The sequence below is a fragment of the Pongo pygmaeus genome, chromosome 14 (genome assembly GCF_028885625.2).
Source record: "Pongo pygmaeus isolate AG05252 chromosome 14, NHGRI_mPonPyg2-v2.0_pri, whole genome shotgun sequence".
NCBI classification, from domain to species: Eukaryota; Metazoa; Chordata; class Mammalia; order Primates; family Hominidae; genus Pongo; species Pongo pygmaeus.
Genome location: NC_072387.2, coordinates 95,700,539 through 95,719,192, shown reverse-complemented (window position 1 = coordinate 95,719,192; position 18,654 = coordinate 95,700,539). Strand labels below are relative to the sequence as shown.

At 33.1% G+C, this 18,654-nt stretch overlaps 1 long non-coding RNA gene across 2 annotated transcripts in view; it reads right to left on the bottom strand.

Moving 5' to 3' along the window:
- Positions 1–18,654, bottom strand: part of LOC134738074 (uncharacterized) — a 440,002-nt gene that overhangs the window by 19,325 nt on the left and 402,023 nt on the right. Inside the window, exon 4 of one of the 2 annotated variants that reach the window (XR_010123604.1) lies at positions 11,201–11,636. The exons of the other annotated variant lie outside the window; for it this stretch is intronic. This is a non-coding gene — a long non-coding RNA (uncharacterized LOC134738074). Of the gene's footprint in view, positions 1–11,200; positions 11,637–18,654 lie in introns of those variants that run through there. 2 annotated transcript variants of the gene reach the window in all.

Here is an 18,654-nt window from a genome sequence, read left to right as displayed (position 1 = left end):
CCTAAGTATATAATCTACATAATGTTTCTAGTCTTAGAGTGTTGTGTTAGAATACGTTATCTAATTTAAAAAATAGTTAAATATCACATACTGATTTACTGATCTCTAGAGCTAGTATAAAATTGATTACCTGGACATGCAGTAGAATGGTAAGAGGCAAGAGGAAAAAGAATTTCAAAGGGGTCCAGGTAAAGTCTCTTTTGGGTAATGGATATATTTATCATGTTGATATGGTATTGTTTTTCACACACACATATATGGCAGAGCTAATCAAATTCTGCACTTCAAATATGTGCAGATTATTGTATGATAATTAAAATTTTACAGGGCTATTTAAACAAACTAGTTTTTTCAGAAACCTCAATTACTTTTGCACCAAATTAAATATGAAAAATAGAGAAAACTTAAACCATTATGCAGTACTTAAGGCATTTTCTTTAATATGTAAAAAAGTATTCATTATCATTAATTTATATTTTCATTTCAATATTGTGCTGAAACTTGTAGCAAGTATTTAATGTCACATAGTTATGTAAGGGAAGAAGAATTTAAAATAATTATTTTAAAAGATAAAAAATTATGCTTTGATTATTATTTGTTTATGTAGAAACCCCAGAGTAGAATGTTAGAATGAGTAACAGAGTTTTAGCAAGTTTTTGAAATAGACTTCCAATATAAATATATATTAATCAATTTTTTATATTTTAATAACAATATTTTAAGTGTTATATAAAATATTCTAATGGAACAGAAATATGAAGTAACTATAAATAAACCAATAAAATATCTCTTGCCTTGTAGGAAAAAAATTTTAGACTTTAAGGAAAAAATTAAGGAAGACCTAAACAAATGTGGATAGAAAGACTCCAGATTGTAGAAATGCTAACTTTCCAAAGTTAACCTATAGTTTCAGGGCAATTCATTTAACATCTGAACAATATTGTTTTGCTTTTTGCTTATTTTTCTTTTTGAAGCAATATAACTTAATAAGATGATTTTAAAATTGATTATAGAAGGATAAGATATCAAGACTAACCAGCTCACTGCTAAAAAAAAACATGTTGGTGTTGTCTTAAATATTGTGATTATATTACACAATAATCACAGAGATTGCCACTTGTACAGGAAAGGAAAAATGCAATGTGCTGTAATGGTTAATTCTACCAGACCTGAAATTATTTTAAGCTATTTTACTTAAATAAGGAAAGAACTGACTCTGGTCAAGGCATGAAACATTCTGATCAATAATGATGCTTTGTAACCATGGGTCTAAAGAGTATTGTGGCAGTTTGTACCACATTTTCAGGATTGTTTGCTGATAACAACAAAACTGATGATTTGCATGTAGAATGAAAAAATGGAAGGGCTTTGCTGTTAGGACTCACAGCAGAAATATCTCTATGTGACAAGCAGTATGTTAACAACACTAGAAGAGACTCCACTTTCTCTTGTTTCTCGGGCATTCTATTGAGACACCCATGGTTCCTGATTCACAAGAAAAAGCATCTGCAGTATGGTGTTTCCAGGGGAAGAATGATTGAAGCTTGTGACTGGTTTCCTCAGATTCTCTGTGAGGCAGTCTCTAATGGATATCCTTCCTTTAATGATGTTGCTATTTTGAATTCTTTTTCTGACAAGAACTACACATTTCTGAGCATTTTCATTTTGGGCCCTGTGAGTTTTCTTTTGAAATTCAACCCTATCTAAATGCCACTGTTAGTATATATACACCCATGGAACAGAATGCCTGAATTCTGAATGCAGTTTTTTAAAGATCAAAACAAGAAAAGCTGAAGAACATTATTTTGGGAAATAGCTACATGACATAAAATTCTAAAAGAAAGAAAGAGAACCATTACCGTAAAATTCAGGGCATTAACTGTATCTTAGAAGAGGAATAATGAACTGGTAATACATGTTAGTCATATGTATTAATTTTTTTTTTTTTTTTTTTTTTGAGTCGGAGTCTCACTCTGTTGACCAGGCGGGAGTGCAGTGGTGTGATCTTGGCTTACTACAATCTCTGCCTCCTAGGTTGAAGTGATTCTTCTGCCTCAGCCTCCTGAGTAGCTGGGACTACAGTTCACCACCATGCCTGGCTAATTTTTTTGTATTTTTAGTAGAGACGGGGTTTCGAAATGTTGGCCAGGCTGGTCTCAAACTCCTGGCCTCAAGTGATCCCCTCGCCTTGGCCTCCCAAAGTGCTGGGATTACAGGCGTGAGCCATCACACCTGGCCTTATATGTATTAATTTTTATTCTGGACATTGTATATATCTTTTGACATATATTTCAATATTAAGTAATAAAATATAATCAAGTAAAAAGGTACTTATTTAGATTTTATATATTTTAGGTCTAAAGGACATGAAGTAAAATTACATGCAAAAAAATTTGGAAGTAACATTTTCATTAATCAAGAAATACAGTAGGTTAACTATTTTTTTAATCCAGTCATCATATTTCAGCTAAATGATAATTGCTTTAGAGTATTGAGTCAAACTCCACACTATTGCTGGAGACAACAGAGTGAGTAACAATAACTAAACTAACTTTGACAATAAAAACTTGTTTTTTTATGAACATTAGGAAAATGCTAAATATCTTATTGTATTTTAACACCATATTAAATTCACCATTTAATTATCCTGTATTTATGCCAAAAACTTCTATGGCCCTAGAAAGGCAATTAAAGTGTCATCAGTAATATTCTTAGGGTTCAAATGAAGTATATACAATAATTTATATTAGCAGCCTTTATTGATATCATATTTAAGAAGTATCCTAAATGTTTTATAGTCTATAAAAACAAATATTTTACTTTTCTTTTCTCTTATACAGTTGTCTATTAAATAGAATAAATTATCCTAAAATGAAAATTCCATGTAAAAACATATGAAGTGTTATATTATGTAATACAAATATGTTATGGATGCATAATATGCTTTGGGAACACATTTAAAGGACCATTTAACTCCTAGGGTCATTTTTTTTTAATAATTAAAGGAATATCATTTAGACTATCAAATAATGTGTTTTCTATGTGTGGTATAAAACACATGTTTTTGGAATTATTGTCTTTTCTACTGGCAAAGCAATTGTTACAGTGAGTAGGGCAAGACGGGAAAAAATAGATGACAAATCATATTCTGATTTATTCGTTATAATTAGTCATGTCTAAATATTAAATAACACTAAAACATATATTATTAGAAATATTAGCAGTATCCAGCATTTATTTATAGCAACAAAGTAATTTACATGTCTAGTGTATGACATTTACCATAGATCATCTGACTTTAGTGCTTTCTTGACCTTCATACCCAAAGTAATGTGTCTAACATTAGCTCATAGAGAGAGGAGTTGGTTTGCCTCAACCACTTTTTTTTTTTTTTTTTTTGAGACAGAGTTTCGCTCTTGTTGCCCAGGCTGGAGTGAAGTGGGGCAATCTCAGCTCACTGCAACCTCCTCCTCCTGGGTTCAAGCGATTCTCCTGCCTCAGCCTCCTGAGTAGCTGGGATTACAAATGCATGACACCACACCTGGCTTTTTTTTTTTATTTTTAGTAGAGACAGGGTTTCACCATGTTGGCCAGGCTTGTCTTGAACTCCTGACCTCAGGTGATCCACCTGCCTTGGCCTCCCAAAGTGCTAGGATTACAAGCATGAGTCATCACGCCTAGCCTACATTTTTACTTTGCTTGTTTCTTTCTCAGGTTATCAAAGAAGATGATAAAGTTCGAGTACCCATTAACTCATCATTTACATTAGGTATATCTCCTAATGCTATCCCTCCCCTCTCCCTCTACCCCATGACAGGCCCCGGTGTGTGATGTTCCCCTTCCTGTGTCCAATTGTTCTCATTAATGGGTGCAGCTCACCAACATGGCGCATGTATACATATGTAACAAACCTGCACGTTGTGCACATGTACCCTAGAACTTAAAGTATAATAATAAAAAAACAGTTCAAGAGTAGACATATTATTATACTGATTTAAAATATATACAATTAAAATTAATATATAAATAAACTGATCTAAGTGCAAACATCAGCATTCAGCCTGTATTCATGAAATGCAAAAACTGGATTGAATTGCATCATTATTGGTCACTGTCCTTGTTTCCAGGCAGAAAGGGTCCTTACAATAGATCAATGTTTTATTTTATTTTATTTCATTTTAATTGACAAAACAATAGTTGTGTACATTTATGTGGTATAATATATGTGTACATTGTGGAATAATCAAATCAGGCTAATTAACATATCTAGCACCTTAAATACTTATCATTTGTTTGAGTTTAAAACATTTTAAACCCTTTTTAAGCTACTTTTAAATATACAATACATCGTTTTTATAGTTACCATGTTGTGCAATAAATCACCAAAATGTATACCTCCTGTCGACTTGAAACTTTGTGCCATTTAATGAATGTCTCCCCTTTCCCCATCTGCCTCTGCCCTCGGTGTCTGGTAATCACTATTCTGCTCTCTATTTCTATAGGTTTGGCTTTAGATTCCCTACATAAATGAGATCATATAGTATTTGTCTGTCTATATTTGGCTTATTTCTCTCTGCATAATGTCCTTTAGGTTCATCTATGTCAAAATAAATAACAGAATGTTCTGCTTTTTAAAGGCTGAATTCTGTTTATATACCACATTTTAAAAATCCATTCAGTGACTGATGGGCACTTTGCTTGTTTCCATATCTTGGCTATTGTGAATAATGCTGCAGTGAACGTGGGAGTGCTGGCATCTCTTTGGCTTATTGATTTCAATTACGTCGTATATATATCCAAAAAAGAGATTCCTGGATCATATGGTAATTCTATTTTGTTTTTCTAAGGAACCTCCATAATGTTTTCCAAAATGTGTGTATTAATTTAAGACACCATCTGTAACGTACAAGGGTTCCCTGTTGTCCACATTCTCGCCAACACTTGTTGTCTTCCATTTGGTTGATAGTAGCCTGTGTAACAAGTCTGTTGTGACATTGCCTGTTTTTTTAATAAGGTTGTCTCTTTTTTTGTTTTCTAGTAGTTTTCTTGTGGATTTTCTATATTAGCCTTTTATCTGATGTATAATATGCAAATATTTTTTTCCAATATCTAAGTGATCTCTTCCCTCTGTTGATTGTTTCCTTGGCTTTGAAAAACCTGTTTATTTGATGAAATCCCATTTGTGCATTTTTGCTTTTGTTTTTGAGGTCATATCCAAGAAATCACAGCCCAAACCAACATTATGGAGTTTCCCCCCTATGTATTCTTCTTGTAGTTTTACAGTTTCGGGTCTTAATTTAAGTTTTTAAGTCCTTTTGGGTTATTTATTTATTTATTTTTTGAGACCGAGTCTTGCTCTTTTGCCCAGACTGGAGTGAAGTGGCACAATTTCGGCTCACTGCAAACTCTGACCCCGGGTTCAAGCAATTCTCCTGCCTCAGCCTCCCAAGTGGCTGGGATTACAGGTACATGTCTCCACGCCCAGCTAATTTTTGTATTTTTAGTAGAGACAGGGTTTCACCATGTTGGCCAGGCTGGTCTTGAACTCCTGACCTCAAGTGATCCACCCCCCTCGGCCTCCCAAAGTACTAGGATTACAGGCGTGAGCCACTGTGCCTGGCCTTGACTCTTATATAAGGGTCTTCTCTACATTTTCTCTCTTATGTAAGGGTCTTCTGTATATTTTCATTCTTCTACATGTGGATATCCGGTTTTCAAAACACCATTTATTGAACAGACTCACCTTTTCTCATTGGATGTTCTTAGCACCCTTGTTAAAAAAATCAATTGACCATAAACGGAAGGGTTTATTTCTAGGCTTCTTAACATACTCCATAATGTATCCGTCTGTATGCCAGGACCATGCTGTTTTGAATACTAATGCTTTGTAAGGTATTTTGAAATTTGGTAGCATGATGCTTCCATTTTGTTCTTTTTGCTCAAGATGGCTTTGGCTTTTTGAGGTCTTTTTTGGATCCATACAAATTTTAGATTTTTTTTCTATTTTCTGTGAAGAATGACATTAGAATTCGAATATGGTATATTAGTCCATTCTTGCACTGCTATAAAGAAATACGTGATACTGGATAATTTATAAAGAAAAGACATGTAATTGGCTCATGGATCTGCAGGCTGTACAGGAAGCATAATGCTGGTGTCTGCTCAGCTTCTGGGGAGGCCTCAAGAAACTTACAATCATGGTGGAAGGCAAAGTGGGAGTGAGGCATCTCACGTGGTGGGAGAGCGTGGGGAGTGCCACACACTTTTAAACAACCAGATCTCACAATAACTCACTCACTCACATCACAAGAACAGCAAGAAGGGGAAGGTGCTAAGCCATTCATGAGAACTCTGTCCCCGTGATACAATAGCCTCCCACCAGGCCCCATCTTCAACACTAGGGATTATAATTCAACATGAGATTTAGTGGGGACACAGATCCAAACTATATATCATATTGACTGTATTGAATCTGTAGATTACTTTGGGTATTATGGACATTTTAACAACATTAATTTAATTTTTCTAATCAATGAGCATGAGATATCTTTCCATTTATTTGTATCTTCTATCATGTCTTTCATCAGTGTTTTATAGTTGTTAATATACAAATTTTTCACTTCCATGGTTAAATTTACTCTTATTTTTAATGCTCTTTTAAATGAATTGTTTCCCTAATTTCCTTTTCAAATAGTTTGTTGTTCATTTTTTAAGGTACTTCTTCTCTTCTGACTTGACTTTCTTTCATCCAGTCATATCTCTACAAACAAGGTTAGAAGTTCCAGAGACATCTGGGTGTGTTCTCCTAGATTCCACACTTCTTTCTTTTAGACCTCACAGAAAAGTCAGAATGTCATATATTCGTGCACAAATGATCCCAAGCCTATTTTTCATGTTCCTGAGAATGCACTGTACCACCAATGTGAGCATCTCTTGACCCAAGAATAGAGTCAGCTAGTGTGTACATGGACCAGTGTGTAACGTAAGCAGACCCAGAAGGTTCATAAATTTGTAGGTAAAAAATAATCATTGTTGAAAGAGAAGAGTTTAAGTAGCAGGTTGAATGCTAGTTTCCAATACTTAGCCTCATTGATTACATGATCAGGTAAAATTTGAAACCCCAAAAGCTTAATACATCTAAGACTTTCTGAGTTTTTATAAAGGTTTATTTGCAAAGTAGAAAAAATACAATGCATTTCTTAAATTTTAAAGCCTTAAATTATTTTCATTTTTAATTTATTTTACAATTGTAAAATAATCGAACACATGTTTTGTGGAATTCAACTTGTAATCTTGACCTAGACCCTAGAAATGATATAGAAAGACCTGTTTTTAGATGCCATAGTCCACAATAAGCATCTTTCACTGATTTTGTTAAGTTGGCTGATTTTGTAGATATTTATGTCTGTGATATCTGTTATGAATACGTATGTTCAGAAGTATAAAATGTTAAATGTATTAGACAAATATAGTTTATTGATATCTCTGTCTCTTTTTTAATAGATTCTTTAAAATGAAAACAAAATTAAAACCATAATATTATAAGAGCTCTGGTAAAAAGTTGCTAGCAGCTGAAAATTTACCGAAAGCCAGAGTATGGTAAGATGAAAAACAAAGCAAAACAATATTACTATAAATCAGTTGTAAAATGTAAAGAAAAGCAAAGTTATAGAAATTATAATAGGAATGAAACAAATATAAAGAGTAGTGGCATTGAATAATTTCGCTCTATTTAATTAAATGAAATATCTTTATGAAAAATATCAATCATAAATTTTGAATATGAAAATTTTTGAATATTGGATAAAACTTCAGAAAAAAATGAGTGAGATTAAACGTATGTTGAATAATTATCCAAGAACCTCCTACACAGATAAATAGTATTAAAAATGAAATCAAAGACTAACAGAGCATATATTGTAAGTTTATTGCATACATCTAATGAGAGTTCGAGTGAAAGGAAAACGTGAGCATACTAGGGAAGCAATATTAGATGAGTTAGCAATAAAAAATTTACAGCACCAAAGAATAAACTAAAGCCTCACCTTAAAAGTAAGCACACCTTTTTTTCAAGTGTAGAGCAGGATAAACAAAACATAATTTTCACTTATATTTTGTCCAATATTTACAGACCAAAAAAATTATATGCTGACACTGTACTCCAGTTGGTAATATTTTTTCTTCACAGTAGTGCAGGTTAACTATTCTGAGCCTGCTTTACATATATGTGTGTGTAAAAGCAAATAAACAACTTAAAAGTCAGACAATAGGATTCAGGTTTCTTATTGTCAGATAAGGCTGTTATAATAAAGGAAGGCTAGAATGAATCACCTAGTACTGAATTAGATTTAGAGACAATAAAATAACACTTCTAACATAATATATATGTATTAGTCAGGTTTCTCAAGAGGAACAAAACCAATAGGATATTCACATAAGAAGAGACTGATCATGAGAATTGGCTCACGCAATTATGGAGGCTGAGAATTCTCATGATCTGCAATCTGCAAGCTGGAGATTCAGAAAAGCCACTGGTGTAATTCAGTCCTAGTCCAAAGACCTCAGCGAGGAAAATCAATGATGTAAATCACAGTCTGAATGCACAAGAAAATGAGATGAGTTTTCCCTGCAGTAAGGCAGGAAAAAGAAAAAAAAAAAAAGTACAAATTTCACCTTGCTTTGCCATTTGTTCTGGTCAGGCCCTCAATGGATTGGATGATGCTCAACCATTGGAGAGGGCAATCTCCTTTACTGAGTCTACTGATTTAAATGCTAATTTCATCTGGAAATACCCTGACAAAAAGAGTGTTTAATCTTGCACTCTGTGGCCCACTCAAGTTGACACATAAAATTAACCACTACAATATATAAACATGACAATATAAAAACAGAAACTACTATAAATATGGGTACATGTGGGTTAGTATGCAACATATATTTCCTAGTTTTCTCCACTGAGAGTGCCCAAAATAATAAAACCCTAGGAGCAATAAACATACCTATCATGCAGATCTTGGTTTCTAAACACTATTGTTTAATAAAAGACTGTTCCTTAATATGAGTTTTTTGGCCTAATGCCTGATTCAATGACTAGGTTAAGGAAACATACAAGTGGGTCTGGAATATCTTGAAGCACCAGGAAGTAATACAGAGGAAGGAAGGAAGGAAGGAAGAAAGGAAGGAAAGAAAGAAGGCAGGCAGGCAGGCAAGCAGGCAGACAGGCATACCAAAAGGACATAGAAACCAAGCCAAAACTAGAACAGTTTGATCAACAAAATAGTACTGAATTGTAATGAAAGGTACAAAATACATACATATGAGTCAATAACACTATAAATAAATAATTGAATAAGTCAATTAAGTAAAGAACATGAAACAAACCTTTTTTCCAGAAGAATTTCAAATGACATGGGGAGATGGAGCTTAAATCTTGTCCCCCATGCCCTTGACAGTGAGTTAGTTGTTTTAGTGATTTTCTTTCCAAAAATAGAATAGGGAAAGAAAACAAAGTATATTTACAGAAGACAAAAGTGGAAAACACTACTGTCACTGAATGATAACAGTTAATATCACCAATAACATCATGTGTCTCCTGATATGATGTGACAAGAAGAGCACTTCACTTATTTTTGTATAAGTGCAATCTAGTCCACGAGATGAGCAATCATTCCACAGAATACCCGACCAGTACTTTCCAAGACTACCAGCCTACCAAGGTTATGATAAAAAAAAGAAAAGAACGAGAAACTGTTACAGACCAGTTAGGACTAGAGAAAAAAAAATATGGTAACAAAATATAGTATGGTTGCCTGGATAGAATGCTGGAATAGAAAGAAGACCTCGATGGAAAAACTAATGAAATCCACATAATGTCTGAATTTTATTTAACAGTAATGTAGGATATCAGTTTAATTATTTTAACAAAGGCACATAATAATGTAAATTTTTAACAATGAGCAATAAGTAAAACTAAAGGGTATATACAAACTCTGTGCTACTTTTGCAACTTTTCTGTAAATTTAAATTACATTGAAATTAAGAGAATATATATTTTCAACATTCAAATTAGACTAGACACCTAAAAAAAGTAACTATAAATATGGATCACTGGCAACACTAGACACTAGAATGCTATTTTCAATTACAAAATGTGGACAAACACCTGTTTTGGCCTTTGCACTGAACAGGAGTTTTATTTGTTTCTGTCTTTTGGTTTTTGGGTTTTCCTTTTTTCTTGTAAATTTCTAACCATTAATCTACTCTCACATAGCTTGGTGCTCAAAATAGGTGTGCTTGTATTTTTGTCTGTGTGTTTTATTTTTCACTCTGGCATCCGAAGGGAAGTAAATAACAAGTGTAAATCACTGCTGAAGAAATGATCTTCAAATTCTAATCCCAAAGAATAGAATGATAGTTTTAGATGGACTGCTAAGAAATTGGACCCAATGATCTGTAAATATTCAGCATTTACGTACATACATACATACATATATATACACACATATATATAACTTTTCTAAATAAAATTATATGAAGTTTTAAAAGATAAGAATTCTTATTCATGGATTCAATCTAGAGTCTTTTGAATAGAAAAAAATTTCCGCAGGAGAGCAGATCAAAGGTTTGGAAATAAATCCATAAGTAGATTTGAACTAATTTACCCATTGCCTGCTGCATTGCCCTTCATGGTCTCAATTATTGCCAAAATACTACTTATTTACATCTAAACTCAAAAATAATAAAAATATTTACGTTTGATGAAGTCGAATATTAAATAAACCATTTAAATATATGTTTACTATATTTGCAAGTGATTTAATATATATTAAATGAGGTAAAATAATTTTACATTTAATAATCTCTATTAAATATTAAGTCTTTTCTCTCATTCTTGGCTTTTGTATAATTTTTGTAGAGACAGGGTTTCACCATGTTGCCCAGGCTGGTCTCTAAGTCCTGAGCTAAAGCAACCTATCTGTCTAGTGGTGCTTGGATTACAAGCACGAGCCACCATGACTGGCCACATGGTCACTTTTTTATTTTTATATATTTTTTGAGACGGAGTCTCGCTCTGTTGCCCAGGCTGGAGTGCAGTGGCGCAGTCTGGCTCACTGCAAGCTCCACCTCTCGGGTTCACGCCATTCTCCTGCCTCAGCCTCCCGAGTAGCTGGGACTACAGGCGCCCGCCACCATGCCCGGATGATTTTTTGTATTTTTAGTACAGACGGGGTTTCACCGTGTTAGCCCGGATGGTCTCGATTTCCTGACCTCGTGATCTGCCCTCCTCGGCCTCCCAAAGTGCTAGGATGACAGACGTGAGCACCGCGCCCGGCCCACATGGTCACTTTTTAACAGACATTGAAATGCAAAGACTAAGCGGCACATCCTTAGGTAACAAGAGTTGGTTTATTGCCAGGACATGAGATCTCAATTTTGTTCACTTAACACGAGCTCAGAAGTATGTATGCCGAGAAATATAAGCTTTTTTCTTCAAATGAGAATTTAACTAACATGTCTTGCAAAGGCTTTTCCGTTTGTGTTCTACCAGATATAATTTCGTGTCTCTGCAACATGTAGATGATCACTATAATCTGGAAATGTGATGTGGTAGAGGGCATCGTCTTGGAAGTCACTTCCTGGAAAATTATTCATACAGATCACTTAAATATTAGTTAGAGAATTAACCTATTAATTCCAAATGCTCACCACAATGTATAGGTATTTTCCCAAATATTTTATGTCTCTATGCAGTCTGTCTTTTCTTCCCCTTCCCCAATCCTAGTAACACAATTTCTACCCCATTAAACAAAGTTTCAGTGAATATTGAGGTAGCGCCATGATTAAAATGCATACATTATCCTGATGTGAGCTTTTGTTTTTAAAAAATAAAAGGAATGCTACCATTTTTTATTTAAAAATATAGAAAGAAATGTAGGCCAGCATTTCAGCTTTATCACAGTAAGTAAGTAGGCACGTATGACCAAATGGTGCATTGTTTAAAATAGTCCCATGGTATTTTATTTTGTCCTCATCTTTATCAAAAAGCATTCTTCTCATAGATCCCCATACTATTACTTCAGCAGTTATTACTTTTTGCTCAACTTTTCCCAAACCAGTATATTTGATTTGTACACACAAGGGAATCTCCTGGCATCCCTTGTTTCCAGTTTGAAAGCTTGGTATTTAATTTGCATTTTTAGTGTGGATATCCTATAGTTTCATTTTCCTGAAAAAAACCCTTTGGGTTACTTTTTGTTGCTAGAAGAGCTGCTGTGCCTTACACTGATTGGCAGTAATTTTCCATAGGCAAACACCTGCATGAGAAACATCTGCAGTTACCTGAATTTGGGAAGTAAAACAGTTTTAAGCAGAAACTCTAGGGATAAGCAACAGCATTTCCAAACTGCTGTATAAGTAATTGAAGAAAAACGGGATTTAAAAAATATAATATCAATTATATTTTTGTTTATCAAGATATGAACTATGCATTTTTAGCTAAATACTAGTAATAAAGCTGCAAATAATCAAATATATGAACATAGACAGTCAAGTTGATAACTTCGAAAACATGTAAGAAATAACATAAATGAAAGCTTTGAAAAAATACATATTAAGAATAATTTTTTATCTTTCAATCATATCCAGATCACTGTATTTTTATACACTTACAATTTTTAATTATAAATTGGAAACTGGAAAAATAAATACAAATTATAAATTGACTGTTTAATAGAAATATTAACGTGGCTTGAAGCAAAGTCTTTCAACACCTGCACATACATTATAATCAATAAGCCATTTCTTGAGTTTGGAAAACGTAGTTATTTTAGCATAGAAAAAGGAACTTTGTAAGTTTCAAAACACAAATGAAAAATTACTTTTATTAAATTCTGATTAAGTATGTTACTAATTTTCAGATAATGAAAGAATATCACTAAAATGATACCTTGAGTTCATTTGTCATAAGGTAGAAAATATTACTGATTTTAATAGAGTTGGCAACACTTAATCTAATCTACACACAGTAAGTTCATCTCTTTCCTCTAAATAGAATAGACTAGAAGAAACATAATGTAAACACTAACAAAAAAATTGCATGTCAGAAAATCAATACAGGCAAAACAATCTTTCATCAAATTTTACATTAGAGAAACCTTCCTTCTATAGTTTGATTATCCTAATATCCAGCCTGTAACTTTGAAATATAGTTTATATGTCAGTCTATTAGTTGAATCTGCTTTATAATTCTGAGCATACTTCAAAAAAAAATCCCCATAAAAAACCTGATGTATTTCTTTCTGAAAATAGAAAAGCAAAAAATGGCCTCCTGCTCTGAGTATATGATTAAAAATTGAATAACCAATAATGTGAATTAATCTTTAAAAACTTTTAGAATAAAATATGACATGGGTCATCATCATTCTGTTATAAATTCTGGAATGTTCCTGAACAAATTCACAGTCATATTAGGATAAGAAACATATTTTTGTATTAATACATTTCTATGCAGTTTACCAAAATATTTAAATGCCTTTTTAATCTCATGTAGGTTACAGTGAATCCTCAGAATTCCAGAGCTGACATAAGTAAACATGTAATATATATAATCCAGTATTAGCATATGTAAATAAAAACACTAAACTAGAAATCAATTTGATATCTCCTTTTTTTTTTGCTTAATTGGTATTAACTATATAACCTTGATACTCAAACTGTGGCCCATGGTCCACCAGTATGAACATACCTTGGGAGCATTTAGAAATCCAGAATTTAAGCCCCATATCAGACCTACTACAGCCAAATATGCATTTTAACAAGCTCCCCTAGTGATTCAGAAGCATAATACAACTTGGAAAGCATAAGTATAGACTTTGTAACAAAATCTGAAACCTACAAAATATATAGTACTCCTCAAAAGCAAAAATACAGTGCTTTTTCACTGTAGTAGGCTGGATGGGTGTAAATTACATCAAAAGGTGGGCATATAAATTTTAAGTATGTGTGCAATCCATGCAATAGATTTATCAAAATGAAATCCAGATTCCGTTTTTTCTTTGTTGGTTTTGACAGACTGGTAAAAATGAGCAAGTTTTAATCGTACTCATTTTATTTATTATTATTGTCGGAGTGTGGGAGATGTAAGACATAAAATAGTTGATTGAAAAGAAACATTTTTGAGAGCAATGAACTCTCAATTCAGAACAAACATTTTGTGTTTCTCCTTCATTTAGGGAGCATAGGATGAGCCAATTAATGCAATTAGAGAAGACAAGCTTTGAGTTACACTCCAAACAAAAGACCTGTTACAATTACTTTTGGCATTTTGTATAATTTATCATTTATAATTATCTGTTAATTATATATTCATACACATTTAATATTATATATTATACTATATATAATATATATGTTTGATATTTTGTATGTTAATCTACTGTTAATCATCTTTTTAATTGCTTATTGAACAATTATTTACTATTAAACAACCAAATGTCACACACTATTTTAATTACATTACACAGACATCTCTAGATTTGTAGATCATATATTCTTTAGGGAAGACAAAAATTAATTGAAAGCAAATAAATAAATATAACAAATTGATAAAATATGTGACATATTCGATCATAAAAAAGCTATAAAAAAGTTAAATATTGAACAAGATAGGAAGAGCAAGAATAGGAGTGGTAAATTGCAATTTTAAAAGGATAATCAGGTCAGCATCGATCAGTAGGGAATTTAGGAGCAAAAACATGGAATAACATGACAAGAGTTAGCATTGGAATATCTGGGGAGAAGAATGCCAGGCAGAGTGTGTAACCAAGCAAGGGCATTAAAATGTGAGCATACCTAAGCTCGCTGAGCATCGTAAGAAAGTTAATGCTAATGTGAAACAAGAACAGTGAAGTATACAGTGGGGTAGCATCAGAAGAGAGCTAGATTGCGTCAGGTCTGTAAGCCTTTTTAAGGATACAGCTTTTGCTAAAAGCCATTTCAACTGTTGGGTGCAGAAACAATGTAATCTGATATATATTGTAAAATAATTGATTTTGCTGTTGTGTTCAGGATAGACTGCAGTGGAATTGAGCAAAGGAGATTAATTATGATGCTATTGCAATAATCCAGGTGAGAAATCATGGTGGCTCACACTAGAAAAATGGCAGTAAAAAAAAGTGAGAAATTAATTCTGGAATCTGGACATATTTTTAAGGTAGAACCAACAGAATTTACTGAGATATTGAGTACAGGCTGTGGTAAGTGAAATCATGTCCCTCCATCCAAAGTTGTCCACTTCCTAATCCTCAGAACCTGTGACTGTTACAAGATAAAAGAGACTGGTAGATGTGACCAAATTATTTTGAGACAGGGCCTTAATTCTGGATGATTTGGGGAAAAACAATGTATCACAGCAAGTCTTATAATAAGGAGGTAGAAAGGTCAACATGAGAGAGGGAGATATGATGAAGGCAAAGAATAAGAAAGAGATTTGAAGATATTACAATGATGGGTTGAAAGATGGTGATGGTGGAAGGGGCCACAAGCTAAGGAATGTGGGCAGCCTCTAGAAGCTGGGAAAGGCAAAGAAAACAGCCTTTCCTAACTGCCTTCAGATGGAATGCAGTCGGCTGATATGTTAATTTTGCCCAATAAGGCTCACTTTTGAACTTCTGACATCCAGAAGTGTTAAGTCACAGACTTGTGCTGTTTTAAGCTGTAAGTTGGTATGGTAGCAAAAGGAAGCTAACACATGGGCTGTGAGAGGAAGAGTAAAAATTATAGGAATATGACTTTTTTCAACTGCGATTGTACATAGAAAATGGTCAAAAGCGCAGAAACTTTATTTGCTTTATTTGACATTTTAGGTTTGAAATGTCTAGTTTATATCAAAACAGAGATGTGGAATATGAAGCTAAATTTAAAAGATGGAGTAAATAAAAGATAATTGGACTAGACATTTAAATATGACATTTTTGTGCCTATAAGTAAGTGATATTTAATTCCATAAAACCCACATGATCTACCAAGGAAAAGAGTGAAGGTATAGAAGGAAACCAAAGACTGAACCCTGCACCAGTCTATCATAAGAAACAGCATAGGAAAAATGAGAAGAAAATTTTCAATTGTATAAACACATATATCACTAGAATTTTTTCTTTTAATTAGAATTTAAAAAATCAATTGGCTACTTCCACTTTATGTAAGTTTTGAAAATCAATTTTAGTTAATATATGATACTATAATTATTGCAACAATTTTATAAATTAATTTGAAGTCACTTTATAGGGATTTATTAATTAAATATTATATTTAATCTGTTAGATTAATAATTGTCAAAATCAACATACAAATAAATTAGTATTATATTTTATTACACATTACTATTGTTAATATTATTACTTAGTTCATTAATTATACACTCATTATCCATAAATCTCTAAAAATGCATAAGTTATAGCCACATATTTATTATTAATGTTATATATGTATATGTGTTAAGAGGTTTTGTTTATAATTTTATTGTGGTTGACACTCCAGGTATCATTATTCAAAAAATTGGATTTTCTGACTTTTTTCTTTACTATTGTCCTCAAGTTTTTCAAAATATAAAAAGAAAATACATTACCAAAACAAGTATTACTTGAAATACTATCAATCCTCTTAGGTATTCTGTAATATAATGATATAAATTTGGGTTTGAGTATTATACATGGATTTCAAAGTTTATTATACCCACATTAAGTCAATAAAAGCAACATTATCAATTTATTTTATGTTTCTAATTATTTGTTAGCTTTACTATGGTTGTAATAAAAATAATTTATAGCAGATGAATGTAAGTTTGACATATTTTACAAATTCTACTAGCATTGTTACTTCTGTACTTTTTTTATAATTAAAAACTACATCATACAAATACATCAAACAGATTATAGACAATTTTATTTGCTAACATTCTATAGTATAGGTATACATACATACATACATATATATGCACGAGTCTGTATGTGCAGAGTCCAAAAGATGAAGTCAGTGCTGCATATCAGGCTGGTTTTAGGGTCGTTTATATAGGCAAGGTCTGGGAAAGTTTAACAGGAGTTCAACATTTCCCACACAAGATTAGAGCAATTTGATTGGTTAGGCAGTGTTTCACTTAGTAAGGATATTTAATATTTCACATTAAGGATGTAATAATCAAGGGTTCTTATATCTCAATCAAGGGTTCTTATATCTCAATCAAGGGGTCTTTTATCTCAGGTGCCATCTGGTCTGAGCCAGGAACAATAAATTTAAATAGCAGTTAATCTATAACAAAATATCAGTAATTAAAAGCTCACACTCCACGACTCAGTTTCCAAAATCAACCATTCTAAGGGCCTAATGACTTTTAGATAGCCCCTAATAGGCAGCCTATCCCTTTTCTTTCACACACATATGTGAGTATTAAATATTTCAGGTTACATTCATTGTTTTGTCAGACTTGCTTATGAGAATACACTGGTTCCCCTAATATTCTCAGGTAGATATATCCCCAATTGTTAGTGCCTGTTAGAACAAGATTGAGAAAGATCTTTTTTTCTATACACTATAGGTTTCTAACACATCCCATTGTGCTTTAGAGATTTCCTCCATCAATTCATTAAGGACCAATGTCAATAATTTTATAAGTCATATATTAGTTTTAATAAATATCTATAGAGTATATAAATCACACATATGTAATGTCATATTATTCAATTCGCCTGATGTACTTAAAAAGAGAAACCTGTTGTTTTTTTTTTTTTTTTTTTTTCTGAGACGGAGTCTCGCTCTGTTGCCAGGCTTGAGTGCAGTGGCGCAGTCTTGGCTCACTGGAAGCTCCGCCTCCCAGGTTCAAGCGATTCCCCTACCTTGGCCTCCCGAGTAGCTGGGACTACAAGTGTGTGCCACCAGACCTGGCTAACTTTTTGTATTTTAGTAGAGACGGGGTTTCAGCATGTTGTCCAGGATGGTCTCTATCTATCTCCTGACCTCGTGATCTCCCCGCCTCGGCCTCTCAAAGTCCTGGGGTTACAGGCGTGAGCTACAGCGCCCGGCTTAGCTCCTTGTTTAATTGTCTCCTTGTTTAATTATTATTCCAGATGGAAGTTTTCTTTTTCCTTCCTTTTTGTTTACATGTCTTTTCCTTTCTACCTTCGCTATTCTCCCGTTTGAGACTAATATGAGCTCTATTTCTCAGATAATTTGAAATTTTCCCTGACTTTGTTTTTATCTATTATCAATAAGACAAAGAAAAGCAAACAAACAAACAAACAAACAAAAACGGCAAAGGTATGTGAGCAGAAGTGAAGTGGGACATTTCCATGTTGTGGCTTTCAAAGGAATATATTTCACTCTTTCATTTTTATTCCTGAGTGGACACAGATATTATGGTAAAAGCAGGAGTAGGAAACATGGATCCAGATTGGAATCCAAGTGAGGAGGGCAGAGCCACCAATTCATCACTGCACTGCCTCTGGGAAGTACACTCTAAGAAAATATTAAGTTTTAAACGTATTTTATTACTGAAAATACCTGTTTAAGGGAAAATGATGAAGTAACGGTATGGCTGGGTAGCCATCAGAACACAATATAAATCCTACCATGAGTAAAGGAGAGAGGGAGGAAAAGTTGCAT